The following is a 20,140-nucleotide window of genomic DNA, read 5'->3' as shown; positions in this document are numbered from 1 at the left end:
CTTTGCAAGCAAAACAGTAGAGTTTACTTGCGCATTGCTGTCTGCCTACTACTTTAGATTACTGATTGCAGAGCAACAAGTTATTCTCTTCCTAATTGGGTCCCAGTCTAAAATAGTCCTGTTATTTTTAGTACAGTACTTAAGTATCTGAACTGTGGCCTCTACTGCAAAAGCTGGCACGCGTTCCTGGCCATAGCAGAAATTCCGATATTAAACAAGAACACACATGCCACATATCTAAGCCAACTTTTGTTCTTCTTCGTTGTCTTTAGTGGATGACTTTAAAGACTTAAAACACTAACAGACAGCCAAAAATGGCACAGGCTTATACATTAATTCTGCTCTTAGAACAAAGAGATTTTAAGCCTTTCTACCAGCTACTGTGTGACAGTAGAATCAACACGCCAAGAAAAGAGCAAGGGCTTTTTTTGGATAATACTGATTAGTTTAAAAAGAGGCAGTCAAATTTCTCTTAGCAGGATGTAATATTATGTGTTAATTACATGATCTGTTAGGAGGAACTGCATCAATTCTGAAAAGTCATTTCATGGAAAACAAGAAAATACTTCTTTCTTCTGAGGATTTAAGATGTTTTCCTGCAGCTCAAGTATGAGAGCGAGACCAGCTGAACAGAAACTGTTATGTTTCAGGATCATCTCCATGGTTGGCAATACAGCTTTTGAGCCATGTTATCCATTGCAATACAGATGCCATTTGCAACTGGTGGTCTGCTCTAAAAAGACAGTCACCATACTAGCCCATTGCTCTGTAGTTCTAGTTTACATCCTTTCAAAAGGAAAGGGAACAAACAAGTCAGATCCTATGTATAACTATTTATGGAATGAATTGAAAATTAAGTTTCTTGTGTAGCTAATGGAGGCAGCAGCTGAAGGAGGAATACTTGAAAAAGAGGAATCAAAATATTTTGTACAAAAGAAGATCTTTGAGTCAGGAAGCCATGCTGCCAGATGAGAACTTACTTTCAGTAACGAGTGGTCCAATTTTCAGCTGCCTGGTATTCTAATAATTTACAGAGGCACAGAAATACAGGCTACCAGCAAACCCAACTGCAATTCTTTCACTTCTGTTTTGCTTGTTATGAGGCTGTACAAGTTCTGGGAAACTGGAAAAAAGTGAAATCTAAAATATGTCCTGTGACTTATCCCTCTTCCGCTCCCTTTCCAACCACACAGACACTATTGATAAATTTAAACTAGTTAAAGAAACAAAAGGCCTGTGTTAATTGCTTTTTAAATTATTCATCTTTACAGAGAGGCTTATGTAAACAGCAATTAACAAACAATATGCTACTGAGGAAGAAATGAGAGATGATCAAAGTAAAGGTTTTGCACATTTCTAAGTTGGCCTTCCCACCTTCCTCTCCAAAGGGGTGAGAGCATTCCTGCAACAAGCTAATTTGGGGCACGAAGAGCAGAGCAGAATCTGAAATAACCAGAGTCTGCTCCAACAAAATCTCCCTGAGCTTACTGCCTCTTACCTGGTGCTTTAATTGTAAGTGCATTTTTGTTAGACAAGGAAGAACAAACCTCCACACAGAATTTACTTTGTCCTCTTATCACGTACTTTGGAGAAAGGAAGCCAACTCTACACAAGAGCTTTCAGGACAAGCTCCTAACCTGGAAGGGAAGACTGCCAACCAACAGAAACCTGTCAGCATCTTATCACTAGAACATGCGTTCTTGAAACTACATTCCTTTCAGAAGAGTTCTCATTTTGTGAGCAGTGTGATCATTTTTCACCATCTCCACTCTATAAACATCCCCTTATCCAACATATTTCTAGATCTGGCTATGACACAGGACGAAACTTCTAGTTTATCATTATGATTATCTTGCCATCTGGGGTTCATCAGTATATTTAAGTACTTTCTATTTTAAATGATTCTGTCTCAGACAGCAACAGAACCACCACATATAAAATCTTATACTGCTTCTGAAATACGACTGAGTTGATCACAGACACCAGCTCAGATGTTCTCAAAACCAAATTCAGTGAAAGCAGCTGAGGTGAAGATTCAGCCTTTCGGTATTTGCCCATTAACCATTTCAGTGGGGTGACGCCTGCTGAAGGAACTTGCCTTTGTATTTAAAAAGAGCTTCCTGACACTGAATGGCTGCTCTCTTCTCTCTGGATTTTAACATGCTTCCAGTTAATCTTCAGATCTGAGATGTTTAAATTTTGCTCTTACCCATATATGATCAAAAGCAAGCAACAATTAGTTCTTCTCCTTCACTAGCTGTACAGTTCAACCAAAGTACATCCACGTGCACTACAACGCAGCACTGAATAGAGCAATAGCCTGAAGACATAATTATTGAAATACTCAAATAAGTGAAGATGAATCAGGAGACATCAAAAAACCCTCATTCCGTAAATCCACAGCTGTAAAATAACAATCAAGGGAAAGGTCAGTCCACTCACCACATTCTCAAGAAAGCTATGGGTAACAAGAAAGCCAAGAATTTCATCGCATTTTTCCAATCAGTCTTTACAAAAAAAATTAACACTGGTTATGATGGTATGTAATATATATCTATATACATTATATAAAAGGAAATCACAGATTAGGCACTAGTTAGATAGATCAACATTCTCAGATCAGCTGGTTTTGATGAAATTCATTCAGGAGCACATTGATCAGTTTGGAGGTTTGGGGTTTTTTTCAAGCTTAAACGATTAGCAGTTATTTCTGAAAGTTCATAGAGGATTGACAAGGTAACAGAGGCTGAAGAAAGGCAAACAGTGATATCTTAAGAAGGTGCGAGGGGAGAGAAAAACCTGGGGAATGATAGCTGTTGCTTATTTGCACATGGATTGCAGTTAAACCCATCTGTTAACACCTAGAAGAAAATAAGAGATCAGAATCAACCAACTATGGCAGGATAATATATTTTGAGGACAGAGAAGCAGTAGACATTGAATCTTGACAGCAAAACCATGTCAAAAGATTCAAACCACATTCTTATGAGCAAGTTAAGAAAACCTTGCCTTATAGCAAACAACAAAAACAATCATCTTATGGTAGGCTTAAAAATGATTGGATAACTCTATCCATTTATCATTTACTCACAGTCAAAAAAATGGAAAGACTCACCAAACAGCCTGACATACTCAATAACCCGTGCAGAGATCTGCCCTGGTCCCATTCTATTCTTTTATTAATAATCTAGATGATTAAGTAGAAAGTGACACCTGATAAACTGGGGAAGCTACTAACTTGGAAGAATCTGGCAGCTTGCTGGAAAGCTGAATTCAAAGAAAGTTTGACAAACTGGAGAGTTCTCTGTTGAGAAAGAGACAAATACTATATAGGAACGTATTTAGAGAAACATGCAGGAATGGTGAAGTAACAGTTTTCTACTCATAGCTGATAAAGCTTCCAGCTTGATACTGTATCCGGTTTTCAGCAAGTTTCAAAAAAGATCTATTGGAAAGAGTCCAAGGGAAAGCTATAGGAACATCACAGGATTAGAAAAACATGACCTCTAGAAAAAAGAGGAAAAAAAAGCTTAACTGAAAGAAGATTGAGGGTCTTTATGGTATAAAAGCCTGCTGCAAGGAGAGAGGGAAGAGTCTGTTCTCCATGTCCACGAGCTTCAGGACAAGAAACAAGAAGGTTAAAAAAGCAACAAAGACGACTCAGGAAAACATTACCGGGTGGAGGGCAGGGAGGGTGTGGTGTGAGGGCATCAAAACATCAAATTAAAATTGCTAAAAGGAAAAAAAACACAGTGAGTCAACAGACAGACTGTCTGGGATGGTGTGGAGTTTCCCCATCATCGTCACCGTCAGATGTCAGAAAACACAACTATACTTCAGCTTTTCATTGACTAGTCAACCTCTCTAAAGTCTCTTCTCCTGATCTAGAACTGTGCTGTAATAGAAATAAGCTTACAACCGATGTGCTATGCCTCCCCTCTTTCTTATAAGGACATTGTCTGATAAGAGAATGCCAGCTAAAGCATCGGGACTAAGAAACACATCTTCAGGCACATGCCATCTATAACTTTCAGCACTGAAATGCCCTGAAAAAACTCACCATTTTGCAAGCCTTACATGTAGTAATATCTTAAAAAAAAAAAAAAAAGTCTAACCAATGTACTTACCTCTGTTGATACAAGGATCCAGCTATATCCCAACGCTACACACAAACCCAAGCTTGACCACAAAGAGCCAAGACCCTGCAATGAGCAGCGCTGGGCATTTTGCTCAAGTCCCACTCTGAAGGACAAACAGCAGAAACACTGCTCTGACTAATGGCTTGAACACAGTTATACGCTTAACCACAATCTATGAACCATAGATCAAAATCACAAGGTTCACTGGCTGTCAGAGGTTTCTGAAGAATACAGAGTGGTGAAATATCTTCTTCTAGAAAAGTCTGGAAGGAAATCATCTTGACTATTTCAGCACAATTAACTGGAGAAGTAACACTTACTGTGTATGAAGTGTCCCTAGAGGTTAGAAAAAACTCTCACCTTTCACTGTTTTTTTAATTTATTAATTGTACCAAACTGTACCCCCCAGCATATTCCAGACTATGTTTATATTTGTTCTCACATACATAAAAGCTATGGGAATACTTGGGAGAATGAACTCTCGTGTGATTCAGCATAACTGCAGACATTATCATCATATGCAGCCAATTCTATCTTTCCATCCCCCCTCCCCACCCCCACTCCCCCAGCTTGGCCTCCACCATTTGCATCAAAGTAACCTGGGACATGCACTTTACAAGTCTTCCAAATACACTTCTCCTGGGTACAAGACTAAGTTTAGCCTGTAACCATGCACCTGGAAGTTATTTAAGCAAGCCCCAGGGCCTTAAGGGAAGTCTTGGGACTGCATTTGCTTTACACCATACAGTGTCAAAAATAAAGTAAATCTGCCATCTTTTGTTGAGTATGCTAGCGTAAGATGCTCATTCAGGGAAAGATATCTGCAAGGGTATTTCATGCAGTTTTTCTTAAATTCATTGACTAGATCTGGCCTCTTGTTGTTTTAGGAAACAGGAATTACATGCAACTCTGACAGTAACAGCAAGGAGGATCAGAAATTTGAGCTTGGTTCTCAATGCACAGGAGGGGTCCAGTGGGGATTTACCACATTAGCACCACTGCCCTTCCCTCATTACCAGGAAGGACTTTCCTCTCCCTGCTTTGCACCTTTGCAGCAGCAGGTACTGCAGTCTTGGAGAACTGGGTTGACAGTCCATGAAGGTAAATCACTGGTCACTCCTAAAGTGACAGTGCTGGGGGAAAAAAGTAGACATTTTAAGTCAAGACAGTCAAGCAGGAATTGCCATTTCATAGAGTTTAGACTCTCCACTGTTTGCATTCAAACCAGCAGCATTTTTGCTTAGCCACCTCACTGTGTGGTAAACCCGGGAATTCTTGGCTGTCCAGATTGCCACCAGACCACAGGACACGGCAAATAAACATCTACTCAAAAGTGACACTTGTGGTTTAGACCAGGACTGAAGTCAGTCCAAGTTTTAGATGTGAATTAGCTACCTGTATCACAAGTGGGATGTTTACCACATATTGTGGTATAAACACTTGGTTCTTTCTGGCCTTTTTCTTCTTCCTAACACTTCCTCCACATTTGAAGAGGCAATAATCATCATAAAGAAGTTAATTTCCACAAACTGTGAATGTGGAATAGAATATATAGGAATCTCACAGGCAATATATTTGCCCCCAAAACAGTAAGATTCTCCCATACAGACCCCCAGTAGTGCCTCTATGAACTTGTTACCATCACTCTGAAAAGGCAATCAGTGCTAGGCATTTTCAGAGGGAGGGTCTAGCCATCCTGTGAGCTGAGTCATCCCTTGCTCTTTCCCCATCCATCACATCATCTTCACCTGAAGAAGGAGGAAGAAGAGCCCAATTTACTTTATCCCTCCATCACACCAGAAATATCCACATAACTGTGGAAATCAAATTGATTCCTTTTCCTCTCACGTGGTTGGCGAGTGGGTGCACTGGGAAAATCAAGTCAATTAAAAAAAAAAAGTTTTAAGTAGTGTCAGTATTGCCGTTGTCCATGCTTTCTTTCCCAGGTTCTCACCGTGCCTCTCAAATTCTCTCCTTTAAAGTAGTTCTCCCTCCCTTTTGCTGCTGTGAGCACACACATGAGCAGGGAGAGGTCACTTACAAGTAGTAAGTCAAATCCACAAAAGCAGATTAAAATGGTTTCTAATCTTTCTTTTACAGTAAGTGTCACAATAACAAGCAAAAAAACACTGTAGCTGGTGTTCATTTATGTTCAAATCCAGGATAAGTTTACATTTTTTTATTATATTTCATCTCTCTAGTCTCTGTTCAGTTTTCCTCCCCAACAATGAGATGGCTCAATCCTCTCTGGATGTAAAAGTGCAAGGAGATTTTCCAGTGCTCTCTGGTGGAAGAGGACATATCATAATTCAAAGCTGTTTGGTCATTTTTGGTTGGGTCATTTTTAGGATATAGCTAAATCAGGCTGCTCTGCCTTAGCTTATACAAATCAGGTTACTACTTTATTATCCAGACAAATCTTGCTAAATCATCTTCACTGATTTAAAACAGACAAACAAACAAAAACAACAAAAGAAATTTGCAATCTAGGCAACAAGGATGCAAATAGACTTTAATAAAAGTGGTGGGAAGTCATTAAGAATTAAGCTACTTAGAGTACTTGGTTAATTTTAAAATGCTAACAGGTTTCTGAGGCAGCATCTCAGGTGAAAGTCACTTTTAATGCAATCGTCCTTTAAGCCATTGGTTTTCTAGGGATCTCATTCAATGTGGTTGTGGTATCAGGTTGCATGAGTTACATACATACATACAGCATACATACAGCATACATACATACATACATACATACAGCAGGACTTTCAAAAGGATCCAGGAAGACTGTAGGAAAGGAAAAACTGAAGTTTACTCTTCCAAACCCTTCAACTTTACACACAGATAGAGTGCTCAACAGCTGCCAAGATATTACAGAGCCTAATGGTCCCCTGCCATAGCTTAAAACACTGTAACTCCAATTTCCATATTCTGACATGAAGGAGCTGTGTGCATATCTGTGCTTACCACACTCTTGAAGGGCTTCATCATTAAGTCTCAGTGAAGTGTTCAGTGAGAGCACAGGATGCTGCATAGAAACCCTACATGTTTTTAAAGGGACTGCAGAAGGGATATGCCCCTCTCAGGCTCCATAAAAGGACTGTATAATGAAATATAGTCGGAGTACATATTCCACTTACTATTCCAATAAACTTCAATTGAAATCATGCTGATGATGCACTAATCCTAACTCACAGAAGGAAATTTATTACTCTGACTACAAAGAGCAATATATGCTTTCCTTTCACCTCTTCCTCTGTCTTCCCACTTTCTTTGCTACATCAAGTGGTCAACTTTATCTATGGATTAGTTATAAAATCTACACCAAACTTCAGTGTGCCAGTGCTCATTAAAGATCTTTCATGAGCAAGTCTCTATGGAGTAGATATTCCAGAAACTGTCTCATGTAAATGTGTCTGCTACCATAAAACTTGCTTTGACATACAATGTCTGTACAGCACATAAATATGATGCAAAGCACAAGCGGCCAACTGGTCCTTCTATAAGATTCTCTCTTTTGGTACACTTACTGCCTTTTCAAGACACTATGAGATTGCCCAGATTCACTCAAAACTATTGCAAAAATGTTCTGTTTCACCTTCAAAAGAGATAAGTGAAGGAAGAGATTATTACTAATCTTTCAGATGTTTCCTCTTCTACTCCACAGCATTGGTGCTGACCATCAACTCCAGCTCCCTGTGTTCAGTCACTGCGGGGGGACTTCTGACAGTTCTTGCCACACAGATGTACATACCCCCAAAACCCTGTGAGAAGAACAGGGCATTTGGGCAGCAGGAAGGGAAGGCAGCATTGTCACAGGGATGCTGGAAGCAGAATGGGGATATTGCTGCAGGATGAGCAGCATGAAGGCAGCCCTGACCCAAGAACAGGAGCAGAGGAAACTTCTTGTATAGCAAGCCAGGATTTAGAAGAGTTAGCAAGCTCCTTACATAAAGCATGCATTTCTTTGTTTGGCTTCACAGGGTTAAAACTGTACATTTGGGATTAGAGGATATTCACATAGTTTGTGAAAAGATGTAAACTAAAACCAGCTATTGGATAAAAACACTCTTGTCCACACAGTGCAATGATTCATGGCTCAAACATAGGTTTAGGCAAAAATTCACTCTGACCAAGCAGCTTGGACAGAGATCCATACTCAAATACTGACTTTAGATGAGCCACAGTAGCACAGAGGAAGGAAGCTTTAGTCCCCATACACTTCTTTTTTTGGGGGTTGGGGGAGTGGAGGGAAGAGGTCCCATGGACACTTCTCTCTGGCTGGACAAGTCCTCCTGAAAAGCTGACAAAGTCTGTACAGATATGTCTGCTTGACTTCAGCCATGTCAAGTTGGCTAGATTTGCTGCAAGAAGAGCTAAGAAACCTGACATTTGTAGGCAACAGAGTTCACATGCCCATAAAATTACTTCTTTGTCATTCATTACATCTCATCCTAATAGGCAAAAGACCAAATACAGCTATGAAAAGTGATTGAAGCATTATGAGTAAAATTTGTTATAAAACCTGCGCTTCACTCAGCAGCTCGTATAGAACATTCAAAGCAAAACACAGGGGATGGCAAGAACATTTAATACCTGTTTTGTAACCTTCTCTCAGAATGATTTTGCAAAAGACAGAATCCCACTTTAGACTGAGGCAGACCCCTGTAATGAAGGCCCAAAACAGATCTCTTCCTCACAGCATCCAAGATTTTATGCATAACACAGTTGATACTTAACCAGAAAGACTGAGATAATCAAGTAGCTCAATGTTGTTGGTGCTAAATTATGGAAAAGGCCAAACAGAAGTGCTTCTGAAGAGAAACCTCCTTCACTGCTTTACAGCCAAAAACCCAAGAACCTGAATTCCAGGTCTTCATAAGCTCTGTGAGGCAAAACAAAGGAAATGCATAATCTGCTACCTCACACCAAAAATGAACAGATAAGCCAGACCTCTTGCTCACTTTTATCACAAGCAAGAATAGCAACTGAAATTACTTAAGAACCATCTCATTGCAGTGTTGCGGGGATTTTTTCCAATCTAAAGTGCATTAGCTTTAGCAAGGAGTACCTACCTTAAGAAGTATCACAGTGAGCCCCTGAAGAATCAGAAGAGCTTACTGGGCAAGATCTGTCCGACAGCTGAGACAATTTACTAATAGACACAGGAGCAGGCAACTCTAATGCCTTTATTTGACTTTCGCTATGAAAATCCCTCTTCATAGCTGTGTAGCTGAAACAGCTTACAAGCAAATCCACAATAGCGAGACTCTAAACAATGGAGACATCCCAGGAAAAAAAAAAAAACAAAAAACAAAAAACAAAAAACAAAAAATCTCCGCATATTTAAACCGGTGACTGGCCTGAAATAAGAGCATTTTCCCACAGTGTTTCAGGGCAAGTCAATCAGCTCTCCAGTGTTTCTGATGGCTGTTCATACTTATGACAACACTATTACGCTTAGTATTTTAATATGAATAATGATGGATTTATTACCACAGTTACTTCCCCAATTGTTCTGGTTTATGATGATCACATAACAAGATACAGCTATGTTACTTACATAATAGTCAGAAACTGGAGAAGTGTTTTTTTTCTTTCTTTCTTTTAAATGTACAAGAGCAATAGTAACATTTTTGTTACGGCTGAGTTGCTCAGTAAAAAAACCCACCTAGCACTGAGACATTTTCTATTCATCTTAAGAAAATGACTCAACAACACATGTCAATTTTCTAAAAGAAACGTGAATAAAGACACTGTCATTCAGATTCACGTTTCAGAGCGGTATTCAGAGCAGATACCTAAGGCTAATTCAAGTTCTTTTCTCTAAACACACATACCCAGTGTAGAAAACTGCCTCCAACAGGTAACCATGGTATATGTAGCCAGCCTCTGGAGACGTTACGGAAAACCAGATCTAGCTGTTTTATACATGTTGGCTTGCACAGGTCCATAACATTTGTTGGAATCCACAGAAAACAAACCCGTGTTGGAGCGTCACAAAAATAAGCAGGCTTCTCCAGCTGAGCTGGCCCAGCAGTTGGCTACCACTGAAAGGAAAGTTGGTAACTCATTCTTCTCTTCCCTGTTTCTTCCCCTTCCTTGCCCTGGAAGGGCTCAGCTCCTCTGCCGTACCACTGCATGCTTCCATGAGCTGACCCCATTCACTAATTCAGAAAAAAAAAACAAGTCAGGAAAAACAAGCACACCGGCTAGTTTTCTATCTTGTTAGAGAATCAGCCCTGAGCAGGTATAACAAATGACCAAGCTGACACAAGGTAAGAGAGACAGACACGGTGACAGAAATGGCATCTTCTTTTGGTAGCAGCGAGCTCTTAACATGGCTCACACCTCTTGAGAAGTGAAAAATTACCTCTTTTGCAGGGGAAAAGCTTCTTCAAGCTTTCACACCTAGAGGTTTCCATAATGGAAATTTATATGTCTACACTCTAAAAACAGAAAAAATGACTTGTATCACTTCCGGCTGTACACTATGAAAGTCCACGGAGAACTGCCAAATTGACCTGATAGACGACTTCACAGCCTACAGAAATGTCAGCTTAGCACATCCAAAGTTTTAAATGAGACAGACCTTGAGGACAAACCTGGAAAGGAAGATTTAGACCGCTGGACATAAAGGGCCCCAGAAATTCTCAGAGAAGAACATAAGCAGATCTAAAAGTCCAGCTGTTAAAGCATACAACTCCTTCATTCATTTTGCCTTCAAAATCACCCATTTTCAAGATATCTGTCAGAACATTCTTCCTTGTAATGGGAAGAAGAGTGGAACCACTTGTGAGTATACCATGGTAAATTACATGTTTACCAAAATTAGCTACGGCTAGGATTAACGAGGCATCTTGCAATGACATCTTCCTATCAAACACTGTATCGGCAGTGCTATTTTGCCAAGGACACAAAGGAGGGAAGTTACCTGATCGCAACTGAACTAAGCATTGCAAGTGTTATCACACATGTGAACTCAGCCTGTCATGCAGAGCATCAGCTGAAATATTCTTTCCAACTACTCTGACCTTCCATGTGTGAACAATATAATCTGCCTTAGCTAGCAAGAAATTCCACAGAGATTTTTTTCTGACCTTTTGTGTTCAGATCTAGAATAAAAGATGCATATTGAATGCAAACCAAATGGAACAGCTGAATGTAAAACAAGTCTTCACACACACTGGAAATACTAGCAACCCAAATTGCATTTGCTCTGTTCTCCTACATCTCATGGCCTCCTCACCCAGTTCTCCTGAAGCCTTTTAGAAAACAAAAGCAATACCTCTTTTGAGAGGTTAAATGTCACTACCCATAGCCGTACAATATCTTAGTAGGCAAGAATATTAAAAACTATCAGTTCATGAAAATCATATATGATCTGTGACATTCTTCTTTTCTGATCAGCTTTAGAGCATAATGATGGGCTGTTTTGTTTGCTTTCTGGTTAAGAAAGGGCCTTCACTAAGAGCCATCATTTTAAAACAAGGATTCAGTCAAGGTGTCCAGCAAGTATAAAAAGACAAAAGGTAACTTTCAGCCTCAACTTTTTGTATTTCAAGATTCCTGGAATGAAATACCTTTATCACCTCAAAAAATGAAAAATTTGACTCAGTGTTACAGCTGGTGAGCCCTTTTCTGAAAGTCATGTTAAAAACACGCCTATTTCTGTATCTGGAGTGTACATCCTGATGGTGAATCTGCCTACAGCATAAAATTTAGTGGCAAGTAGATAAATACTTTGTCCTCGCAACTGTGCTGCACAGACACCCTCTTCTTGGAAATTGTTTACTACACTCCTTGCTGTGACAAAGCACAGGAACTGGAACACCACAGTTAAAGCTGGACAGGAAAAATAAAGCAACCTGACCCACACAGAAAGGGTTTCATGGCACCTGAGCCATCATTCTGCAAAATATCAAGGCTCAAACTCTGACATAATTTCCTGACATCTCAGGTGATGTCAGTACAAGCAGCTATTAGAATGAAGAATGATCACCCATAAGACATTAATTTGGGAAGAGTCAATGGCCTTGTAATACATATTTCTCCCCTAACATTCTCCTAAATGGACTTTAATACTTTTGAGCCAGAAGGAAAAGCAGGCCTTTTAAGAAAGGCTTTGGCACAAGACTAAAATATCACAAGCTTCTGAATTTTTAGCTTTTCAGGCTCCTAGAAGTTTAATTCCACACTTGAGTTTTGATATAAGAAGAACTATTCAATCCTTTCTAAGGATGCTCAGAGTTAACAGCAAGACCAACCTATAGACTTAACCCTTCCCCCAGGCCTCCTCACACCCCTTCCTGGTTCCCATTCTGGAAGAGAGTCTGTACCTGGGAGTTTGGCTGAAGTTAATGTTGGGGAAAGGAAGGAAAGAAGAAAGGAGAAAAACCACCCATTTTTATTTTGGCTCTCAAAAACCACTGGTTTGATCCTTTCTAATACAAAACTAGCTTATCCTGCTGTATTCCATTAAAATCAAGATCTGGGGAAATTTTTCTACTGATTTGTCCTCTAGAAAAGGATTCAAATCCCTGCTGCCAGACAATTTGGGGATTTGAAGCATTCTACCAATGTATTAAGTACGCACAGAGATACAGGCTGGTTGCAACTTTCTGATCAAGAATACATTTAAGTGTTAAATTGTTCTGCAAGAAGAATATGTACAGTGAAACAGATTTAAGTAAGTATTTCAAGGATTCCCTTCCCCAGGGTTTCACAACCAAACTAGCACCTGAAGATTACCTAGAAATAAAGTTAATCACCAAAAGAAAGAGAGGCTGCTGAAAACTTACTGTGTGCTACAAACCAATGAAAACACTTACGGCAGGGCTGCAGCCACTTGACTAAGTCATCAGAAACAGAGAATTTGGATTCGGGGCACTGAAAGAAGTTTCCAAGCATTCATCAAGTGCTAATCTCCATTATGAAGAGTCTACAGACTTAGAGATCTCCCCTACTTGATTTTCTCACCAGGGATACATAATGGAAGAATGATACCAGTGTCATGGAGTATTATCCACCCTCACTTATCTGCAGCCTTCAGCAGCCACCGGCTCAGCTTCACAGCAGTCACTCAGGTTTCTCGTGTGTATTTGTTGACATAAATTCTGTAACAATGAGACTGAAGGCGGCTTTTAAGAACTTTGCTCTGAATTTACTCTGTCAATAAATGTAGAAATCCCTACTGCTGCTCTGTAAAAGAGTTTCTTCCCACTCTGCTATAGGTTTATTCAAAGGGGATGGCATGGCATTTCCTCTACGGTTTGCCTGCCAGGAAAGTCATTTCCTATTTTTTTCCTGTTGAGAACTAGTAGAAGCTGGCATTGATTGAGGCTGGGAAGAATCAGAGGCTGGTTTGCTAGTGGTTTAACCAAACATGTGTTTACAATTACCCCATTCATCATGACCTGCTTGTGTAAAACTGCCTTTTTGGAATTTGCCCATGTTCATTGGCTTTGCCTTTGAAAAAGCTCAAACAGACTGAGAAATACATTGTCAGAACAGATCAGTGCTATTTGACTGTCCAGTAGTTCATATTCTAATGATAATGCAACTATTGGGCATTAAGATCAACATATCTGCTCAGACTTGCTGGTGGTGGTCAAAGGATGACAGCTTAACAGCAGGAGGGCAAGATAATGGGAAAGCCTCTTGCAGTCTTCCCCCGAAGCCCAACAAAATAGCACAACAGAAATAGGACACCACATTTCTTCTGCAGACATTCAATAGTATCAGTCAGCAAGAATAGAATGCAGCAACTGTTGAGATGCTCCATGTAAACTCTTCTGCCTCCAAAGAAGATAGCCCCAAAACATCTTTCAGAAAAACACTGCACCACATGATTAAGACTTGCAGCCCCCCCTTCCTCCCATTCTCACTCCAGGGAAGAACAAGCAGAGTCTGTTCCACTACCTTCCTGTGGTAACGGGGCAATTTCTCACTGCTGATTCTTTCTCTAAAAAGAGGTCAACCTATTCTAGCAAATAACACTTATCCCGTCATCACTGAACCAGCATTATCTCAAAGCCAACAGCCTTGAATGCTGCAAAGAGCTCCAAGAGGAAAAAGAAGTGTTTCACCTCTTTCCAGCTAGAAAGAGCTCATTTCCCCCACTATCACTGAAGCAGAGCTTCATGCCATGTGCCTGGCTTATGCCAGATCTAGTCTAGCAATCTACAAACCTGATGCAACCTATAATTTTACATCATAAAACTACACATTTTCCTCTCCCTCAAGTTATCTTTTGATATCCAAAGATGCATGTTGATGACTTAGCAAAAGCAACTTCTCAAGCGTTTCTGAAAGGCTTCAGCAAAGAATAGAGTCCCCATACTAATTTTACTGCATGTATTTATTGCTTGTATTGGTTGCAGCTAAACTTCTAGTTAATATTTGGCTAGCTGCTTTCAAATTAGCTAAGGATAGAAGAAAAAAATAACAGGAAAAACACTCCTCATACTATTTTAAATCTAAGAAAGTTCCCCTCCCCTTTGGTTCTTCAGATAGAATAAGTGAGGTTTTTCTCAGTTTTGAGGTGTGTAGGCTTGGATTCATAAATCTTTAAATTGAACTTCTTGGAGAAGCTCAGACTACTGGTCAGGTATAAACAGTGCAAGCCCACACTGCTGGAGAAGGTCTCCAACTCAGCTAGGAAGATCACTCATTCAGAACAACCAACCTTTGGGATGTCCAGGGTTCAGTTCTACTGTAGCCATTCAGGACTGGTAATCTGCATCTCCCCATGCAATCTACGGGTTTCATTAAAAACCTCCCCTGGCTCGTAGCAGAGCATTAATGTTGGGTTTTTGAAGAACTCATGTGATTCATCCCGTCTATACTTTTGTTCCTGACTCACCAGGATCTCAACACCTCACTCTTCAGTGAGAGTGCTTTCCAGCAGGTTTTCAAATTCACTGGAGCCAGTGGAATCATTGGTCTTTCCCATTGCAGAGGTCAGGAAAGACAGACATGTTCACAAGGGCACTACTATAATGTAGGGCTTGAATTTGCAGTGACTTCAGTCCTGACAGCAGCATACATTTGGGCTGCATGAACCGATCCCTCAGGGACTGGTGAAAGACCCTAGAAAATCAAAGAGGGAGATGAGTTTTCAGGCACATCAGTGTGGATGTGAGTATCTCTTAGAGTTTCAGGATAACTTGGCAATGGTGGTGACACACTACATGAATCCTTCAGTCTTCCATATGGATCTCACAAGTCCAAAAGCTGCTACAAATTGAAAGCAAAACCACTTTCAGAGGAACATACCTTTATGAAAAATGTAATGACTCTCTCAAACATCACACTGAAGAGACAGTGCCCAGTGGAATAAAACATGCCAGCAAAGGACTCGTAATGTATATCCAACCAGATCTCATAATGCCAGGCTATCCTGGTTGTTTCATCACTGATAAGATTAACATATGCAGACAATATGTTTCAAAGTGATCAACAATTTTCTTTTATGCTGCACTCATAGTGGAATCTGGTTCCCTTGGACAGGCCCCCCTCCCCCCCATCTGAAATGCAACAGAGGAGCCATACTGAGCTAATGGAAGAACTGTTGTCCAGAAAGCTCATCCATTTCAACAGATGGCATGGGAAAAGGAAAGACCTGGCACTGGACAAGTTCAGAAGCGCAGCAGCTCAACAAGTACAAGCAAAGAAGGGCAATGATGTGACATCTGTTTACTTGAAATTAATTATGTTTCATAACAATCACTGGTTTGGGAGAAGAATAAAGACAGATAACACTACTTTGCCATGTCTGAGTTTAGGTTGCAAAATGATCTGACAAGCAGGCAATGCAAGGATGGCAAACCAGTAAAGAAAGTTCAAAGCTTATAAATGGGTTTCTTGGAAACCTCGTTCTTTGTAATGCTGCCTACAATGCAGAGTTTCACCTTTTAGGAGAAGGATTTCCATTCCTAGATTTCCCAGGTGAAGAGTCACAACTGTTAAATTCTGGACATGTCTCAGAGCATGTCCAGTTTCCAAGAAAAATAATGCTTATTTTAGCTTGCTTCCCTACAGAAGGAGGCTTATGCAATCACACTGTAGCCAACCCATTTGGCAAGTCGCACACAAATTTGACAGAGGCAGAGGTCTCAGAATAGTTATATTCCTTCTTTTATGAAAACACAAGACCAGTTGGGCACATGCAAGAAATACTGCACTATGAACGTGCACCAACACCCCTCAGTCAAGACAGAAATGGCTCAGTCGGAGCTCACAGCTTATTCAAAGTCAATTAATCAGGAGACAAATCCAAAGAAAAGCATGCTTCCTTAGTTCTGGCTGTCGCAGAACTACTGACTTAAAATGAAGTATTTCACACGTTCCCACTAATATAGTAAACAGAGGTTCAGGACAAAAAGGCCAAGGCATTCAAAACTGCCACTGCCTGTTCAGGTCCAGGACCCACCCCTAGAAGTCTCTGCTTGAAACTAGCCCGAGCCCAGCTCACGAAGGCTTCTGCAGTATAGCAAACAGAAACTGTCAAGGTTTTTTTGCACCATAGTGATTGTTACAACCAATGAAAGATCAAATACTTAAAGTGCATCCTAAAAATGGGTACCATTAGAAGGCACTCCGTCCCCGAGACTCCTGCACTACCAGGTCTCTAAAGAAGTGCTAGTGTGCATTTTCCCCACACCCCACTTCCCAAGAAAGAGTTCAGCTAGTCTAAGAAAAAAAAAAAAGCCTACAAATCTGGCCTCATTTAGCACCATCGCTGTAAACCTCTACACCCGACATGTATGGGAGCACGGTGGAAGGGAGAAGAGGAGTGACAGCAAAGTCCTCCTCGGTGCGACACTACTCAGGAGCCCCCCAAGCACCCTGGTGCCACGGCTAAGCGCACACAAGGGAACCGCCTGTGCCACGCAGTCTAGAGGGACATCTGCTAGTTCAGTACTGTTAAGAAAACAAACTCCCAGCACAGTATTCGCATGCTGCTGGCAGAAATGGCACATGACCCAGCTACACCTTTCCTCTGCCAGCTGGGAACTCCCCACATTGGAAGAATCCCTTTGCTAGAGAGATCCAGATACTTTTAGCCCATTTATATCCAGAGTGCAGTTGAGAACACGACCAAAGATTTCTAAAAACCTTTGTGACAATTCTTGATGGAGTCATTTAAGTACATGCAAGAGAGAGGGCTGCAAGTATTAGTTTTATTCATAGAATACATGGTATATTCTTAAGCAGAACTGAAATGCAGAGGTCCATTTTACATTTAGGCAGTGCTTTGGGACCACCCAATTAAAAAAAAAAGAATAGAAATGCACTACTGAAATACAGCCCCACCTGGATCTGAGGATGAAAGCCAACTCACATAGCACTAAGGGAGGGGATATTTTGATTAACAAAACCAAAGAAAACCATGCAAGTATCACAAGATCTTTAATATGTAGCCAGGGCAAACAAGACCTACTTTAAGAACAAATAAAGTGCAAGTGAAGAAAATAAATCAGAGTAGAACATGGTAAAATGATCACTGGAGGCAAGCGTCAGGGTCTGCTGCTCTGCCAATTTACCTTCTGAAAAAAGGTTCCCAAACATTGCTCTTGAGGCTTTACTGTTTGCTCTACATTGTGCAGATTTTTAAGGAGTTAGGGTTTTCTTTCTCTAAACCAGAACAGCCTTGGTATTAGCATATAACTATACAAAGATAGCCAGAGGAATACGGTTCTTGAATAGCTCTCCCTCTTCTAGTCTACCGCTAGCTAAGTCTTCTGCTCTATGCGTCCCACGCACAGAGCATCCTGCTGACCCCCTCAACCCTCTCCAGCCCCAAAACGATCAGAAAGTGCAGCCAGACCTGTCATTTAATGTTTCAAGCACATTTCCTTTTTCCATTCAGGCTTTCTAATCTCCATACTTTTTTTTTTTTTTAAACCTGTCCTCATAACTCACTCCTTTTAATCCTAGGATTAGCCTCATTGCCCTTCTCGGTACCTTTTCTAGTGCTGTAAGTACAACTAGTCTTCAGATGCAGGAATAAATCAAGTCAAACTGTTAAGGTTTCATCACCATACAGCCTGCAAAATCTTTGTTAAAACGAGTAATTGTTCAGCACCTTCATAAGGCAACACAATTTCAGCCGCCCCTTTGAAGCATAATTTAACGTGGTAGCTACCCTCATATCCCACTCTCACCATCTTAAGAGCTGGTTGTTCCCCCTGCCCCCAACACCCCGATTTTTTTTTTTATTATTTTTTAATATAGAGGAGGGAAAAGTAAACCGCATTCTCAAGGCTGTTTTATAAAACCTGATCAACGCTGGTTCCACATACCGGCAACATATGTTCCCGCTTCAGCAGATCGAGACGTTTTACGCAGACCACCACTTCAGCCGGAGTGGGGCTGCAGGCTGCTGAATCAGCACTTCCCACCCCCCTCTCCATACAGAGTTATGCGATGCTTCAAAGGAAAGGAGGAAAAAAGGGGGGGGGGGAGGGAAGGGGACGCGGGGGGCTGGCACTTAAGCAACAGAAGCAGGCAAGAGGATTTCGCAGGAGTTCATCTGCCAAACCAATTAACTGCAAACGGCTCTTGCAGAGATGCTACAGTTTCGGGCACAGCTTGCAGTATCGCAGCTACACAAGGCGAGAGCCATGTGTACGCGGCTTTCGGCCTCGCTGCCTTCCCGGCTGCAAATGCGGGCAGCAGAAAGCAGGGACCCCCCCACCCCCAGCCCAGTCCCTGTTTTGGGGCGCAGCGGCTGACCAGGAGCCCCCCAGCACCGCCGAGGAAGGCGCGGGCGCCCGGCTCTCCCGCACCCACCTCCCCCGGCGGCCACCCCGGACCCGCAAACCCGGGCAGAGGGAAGGAAGGGGGCAGCCCGGGGGGGTTGGAGGGGGGGGGAAGAGGGGCATTTTTGCCAGCTGCCCGCGGGGCGCACCGCTCGTCAAAAGGCGAGGCTGAGAGGGGACTCGGGCAGCACTTGGCGGGGCAGCTCCGCCGCGAAGCGCCGGGAAAACCGGGCTCCCGGCCCCTCTTGGGAGAGACCCCAACCAACCGCGCGACCAAAACATCCCCACAAAAAAAAGGAAAAAAAAGAAAGAGAAAAGGAAAAAACAAGCAAACCAAAAAAGGCAGCCCCGATGGGGAGCGAAAGGAGGCCCCCGGCAGCGGGCAGGAGGCCGGCTCCCCGCCCCGCCTGCTCACCCCGAGGTGCCCGGGCGGCTCCCGCGGTGCCGGGGGCCGCCGGGGGCTCCGCGGCCGCAGGAAAAGGAAGTTTGCTCTCCTCCTCCCGGCCTCCCCGCCGGCCGCCCCGGTCCCACCGGGCCCGCGCCCCCCCGCCCCCTTACCTGCTCCCCGGCCCGGCCTGCCCTCCCCGCCGGCGCCGCGCCCCCGCCAAGTTTCGGCCGGCGGCAGGGGGAGGGTCGCGCCGCGGCGGCTCCTGGGCGGCGGGGACGGGGGCGACGGTCCTGCGGGCGCCCGCGGCGGCGGGGAGACGGAGCTAAGGGAGGGCGGGCGGGCGGGCGGGCGGGTTGGGGGGGGGGAAACTCTCGGGCCACGCGCCTCAAAAAAACAAAAAAACCCCAAAGAACAGCAATAATAAAAATCGCAACTAAACAACAACAACGGAAAAGAAGCCCGCGCCGCGCGGCCCCGCGTGGGGCTAGGGTCCGCGGAGAAAACTTCTGCCCGCGCCGCCCCTGCCGCCGCCGGCTCCCAGTGCTAACGGCGCCGCCGCGCTTTCGCCCCGCGCCCAGCTGACTCGGCGCCCGCCCCGCCGGGCCCTGCCCCCGCCCCCGGCCCGCCCCGGCACCGCCCGCCGCCGCCGCACGCAGCCGCAGCAGCCACCGCCCCCGGACCCCGCGCCCGCTCCGCCTGGCGCCGCCGCTGCGCGCTGCCCGCTGCCCGCGCGGGGGGCGGCGGCTGCTGCGGGCGCGTCTTACCCTGAAAGTACCCCTGGTCTGCTGGACCTGCGCACCGACACATATTACATATTTTTGTTGGGGAGGAGGGAGGTTGTTTTCTTTAAAAAACAC

General features: G+C 43.0%; 1 protein-coding gene across 5 annotated transcripts in view; it reads right to left on the bottom strand.

The window, feature by feature from the left end:
* The window catches only part of GRB10 (growth factor receptor bound protein 10), a 158,351-nt gene extending 138,792 nt beyond the window's left edge, over positions 1 to 19,559 (bottom strand). For all 5 annotated transcript variants that reach the window (XR_010883417.1, XR_010883418.1, XM_067291170.1 and 2 more), the window contains exon 1: positions 19,454 to 19,559. The gene's annotated coding sequence lies outside the window, so the exon portion shown is untranslated. The remainder of the gene's footprint in view (positions 1 to 19,453) is intronic.
* Between the last annotated feature and the right edge of the window lie 581 nt (positions 19,560 to 20,140).

Source organism: Apteryx mantelli, chromosome 2, assembly GCF_036417845.1.
Source record: "Apteryx mantelli isolate bAptMan1 chromosome 2, bAptMan1.hap1, whole genome shotgun sequence".
NCBI classification, from domain to species: domain Eukaryota; kingdom Metazoa; phylum Chordata; class Aves; order Apterygiformes; family Apterygidae; genus Apteryx; species Apteryx mantelli.
The sequence above is the reverse complement of the archived record's forward strand: the minus strand, read 5'-3'. Positions and strand labels throughout refer to the sequence as shown.